General features: G+C 38.2%; 1 long non-coding RNA gene across 1 annotated transcript; it reads left to right on the forward strand.

Annotated features, from left to right (window-relative positions):
• Positions 1–6: 6 nt before the first annotated feature.
• Positions 7–3,901, forward strand: LOC149467108 (uncharacterized). The gene is made up of 2 exons (XR_016312004.1): positions 7–879; positions 1,541–3,901. It is a non-coding gene; the product is annotated as an uncharacterized LOC149467108 (long non-coding RNA).

A 3,901-nucleotide genomic window follows, 5' to 3' on the forward strand; every position in this document is an offset into this window, starting at 1 on the left:
TAACAATTTTTAGTAGCAGATAGCTGCATAAGTTTTTTATTTTAGGCTTTTATTTTCATCTGGTGATCCAGCCCGTAAGTCTGTTGTTTTTTCAAAAGAACAAGCTCGCTTGCAGATATAGCAATGAAGCTGATGGAGGGTTGAGACAAACCATTTACTACTGACAGGGGTGTTTACATTGACCAACTTTTATTGATGTAAAACCTTTATCCCAAAGTAAAAAAATTGTTTGCTGTAAATGCTTTTAAAGTGTCAGCTGGAGTTCCGCTTCAGTTTGTTAGTGTACCTAAATTTGCTAGTCCATCTATTGCTCCCTTTCCCCCAGATTAACAAGGCTGCTGTCCAAAGGTGTCCCCTGTGCGCCTTCATCCAGAGTGGAGGCACTTTAAGGCCGCTTGAAAAAGCTCTGTACAGCTAGTAGAAAAAAAAAAAGAAAAATCTGCATTTTTGGTCAGTAATTTACGCTGCCTGCCAGCCTGCAAATACGTGCATATGAGCATAAACATTAATCCGTTTTCCCTAAGAATATACTGTGTGTGCAAATGCGTGAATGCACATATGCATGCAAAACAAGCACCTGAAATTACGTTTAAAAATAAGTAGATGCTCAAATATCAGTACCATGTGCAAGAGACCTAATGCCGGAGGTGTGTTACTGGCCATATCACCAGAGGGAAAGCGTAAAAAAACTAATGCAGCCACTACATCTAATGATCTGAAGGTGCAATATTCAATTTTTGGTTTTGAATTTAATATCGGTCAACTTTGCCTTACTGTTACTAATTGTTCACTGTGTGCTGCAGGTGATGTTGTCATGGTATCTGACGACAGTGAAGAGGAGGAAGTGATAATACTACAACCTGGGACACAATGAGAAAGGTATCATTGTCATAAGTTGCATGGTGGTAAATGATTATATAATGAATCTTTTTATTTTTTATTTTATCTACACCTATCCCAGCAAGAATTATTGCTGTTGCCAGTATTTTACCTCTATGTACAATACAATCAAACATGTACATGTGACATTCTGAATTCCATTGACATACCTGTGTGATTGGCTCTTTACATTCATTGTGCCATTCATATTCTAAAGCTTGAAGTTGTCAATAACTTCTCTCCAAAGATCCTAAAACATGTGAGCCCATAAAAATGCCATGCTGACCATTGTGTTCAGATGCTCATGCACCATCCTCTCTGCAGTTTCACAAATACTGTACACATTGGAGCATGACAGTATGGACAGCATGGGCTATCATGCTTGCTTCATTACCTATCCCTGACCTAGAGTGTGCATAGGTCAGAGGTTAACATTCACTGACTGCATGCTTATTCCGGGCCAGTGAAAACAACCCAGTAATGGCAGTTTCCGTAATTCCATCCTGACTGGCTTCCTTTAATTTAGTGTTGTATCTCCTTTATTATAGACAATTAGTATTGGCCTTTATGGAATAGTTCAATTGTAAAGTCACTGATCACAGATAAGCCTGTTTATAAATATTGACTACATTCAGCCATACTGTAATGTTTGTTTTTCTAGTAGCAGCTTACCTGCTGCAGCCTTCGCCAGAGAGGTCAACGAGTCTTCAAGCAAGATGTCCAACAGTAAGAAGAAAATTACTGATGTCCAAAAGGCAACAGCCTTACCCATGTAGCCAAATACTTGGCTTTAATATATTTCTATGAGAGAGCTTTTCAGAGGATATGTGTATCACATTAGTTTTTTAGATGAATAAGGCCACCATTTTTAAGGGAACTACAACCTATACCCCCACCTTCTTTCCCATTACACATGCATACATTGATTTTCCCAGTATAAATGCTGCTGCCTTGGCTTCCAAGAGCTTGTCCAAACACTGTGTATGGAATGGGCTCTTGGGAGATATAGCTCTGGGAGTGCCACCCTCAGTTTCTTTGCAAGTCCATAGCAAAGAGTTACACATTTGTATTATGGCAACCTGATTTGTACTCATAGGGGATGGTTACTCCACTTTTGTGAACTTTATGTATCCTCTATGACTTATGCCTCCAAATGTTGTATTGTCCACTCTATTTAAATCTTAATAAAATCTTTGTGAAAGAAAAAAGGTCAGATTCACAATCTGATGTCTATTCTAGGCAGCCATATCAGGTGACAAGTTTCACATTTAGTAAATTAGCCAACTTATTCGTTATCCTGATTAAAAATTGACTTTTTAGGTGCCAAAGGACTACACATACATTATCATAAAATATTGCAGAATTATTGGTAACTTTTAAAAAAAATTTCCACAGTATATAATAACGATGCAATTTAATACACAAAGCAGCAAAGTTAGATGGAGTACAGAGGTGTTATCAATTTTTACAAGAAGGGTCTGCAAAAGATTAGTAATGAGGTCCTGTCATAAACAGCCTGCAGAACCAATCAGGAATATACACCCGCAAGACTTTTCCTTTTTTTTTGTTTTTGTTTTAGGAAACATGTCAGATGGAAATGTATGTAGTATAGCTGGTTAAAGGGTACCTAAACGCAAGAAAAAATCTGCAATATATTGCAGCTTACACTCCTTAAATGTGATGGCTGCATTCGTTTTTTTTTTCACGCTAGGATCATTTTCAGCAAATACAGAATATACCTTTTGATTTTGCTAGAAATGCATACCCTTATTGCCTCCTGTGAGCTGCAACAAAGAATACCTTCCATCCTATCTTCTGTAAACTACAAATTGCCCTGCCCCAATATTATGGAGATGGATAGATACGGACATGTTTGTAGTCCTTTTCAGTAGAGCAGCCATGGCTTCCTCCATAGATACAGTGGAGGAGTGGCATAACCACAGAGATAGGAAGTGGATCCAGGTAAAAAGAAAACAAATGCAGCTGTTTTGGGTTTAGATACACTTTAAAGCAGTTCTTCACTCTTTTTAATAAGAATTAAAAGTCAGCAGCTATAAGTACCGAACTTCTAGCGGATCCGGCTGGAAGTGGAAGGGGGTATTCATGAAAACTAGTTACCCTCTCCACCCTCCAGCACACCTACATCGCACTCAGAGCTGTTTTTGCAACACTCATTGAAGGGCAAAAAAAAAGGAGCAGCTTTGAGCTCTCATTTTACCATTGAAGCTACCATGGAATACAAAGAGCCATTTAAGAGAGCAATTGTCTTTCAGTGGCGGACCAATGGCCTTTTGTTCACTCATGAATGGCACTGAGTAAATAGCCATTGGGTAGCCAATCCGCCTGGTAATTGCTATTCACTGAGCTTTTGTTAGACTGCTCTGTACACAAAGGCACTGTACTAGCTGGGTACCATGTGATTGCTGTTACTAGTCATCACAGCGATCACATGGTACTGTGTACAGTGTTGTTCCCTCCCCTTGCAGCAAGGAAAGGAGAGAGTTGAGTAGGTTTGAATGGGGACAGAATAAATGGGGCTGCAGATTCATTCATTCTGTACTATAGCTCCATGTGGTCTCTGTGACCTGTATATTGACCTCTCGCCTCCCTTAACCTGCACACCTAAACAATAACCCATTCATCTCCATACTGCCACTGTATGTGACCAGTAAATTTACCCCTTTAGTTCAGTGTATGCCTGTACATTTATTGTATCAAATGCATCATTTGTCAGCTCCATATTTAACCCCCCATACTGGCATGTTTCTTTTATTTCCATAAAATTGCATATAAAAATTAGATCACCTTGGGTGGCATTTCAGAGGTTTTTGTATTATATTTGTATTGTTTTTGCATTATTTAACAGAACGTAAGGAAACTGGTATATGTATATTTTTTTAAATTTTTGGTCTTTTTTTTTCCTTGCCATAGTAAAAAAAAACTCAGTTGTTATTAAACACCATGCATAGAAAGCTCTATCTGTCTCAAAAATAATTAAATAAAAATAATTTGGGTACACTGA

The sequence above is a fragment of the Staurois parvus genome, unplaced genomic scaffold (assembly GCF_062004578.1).
Source record: "Staurois parvus isolate SC_StPar_1 unplaced genomic scaffold, SC_StPar_1.0 ptg000122l, whole genome shotgun sequence".
Taxonomy (NCBI): Eukaryota; Metazoa; Chordata; class Amphibia; order Anura; family Ranidae; genus Staurois; species Staurois parvus.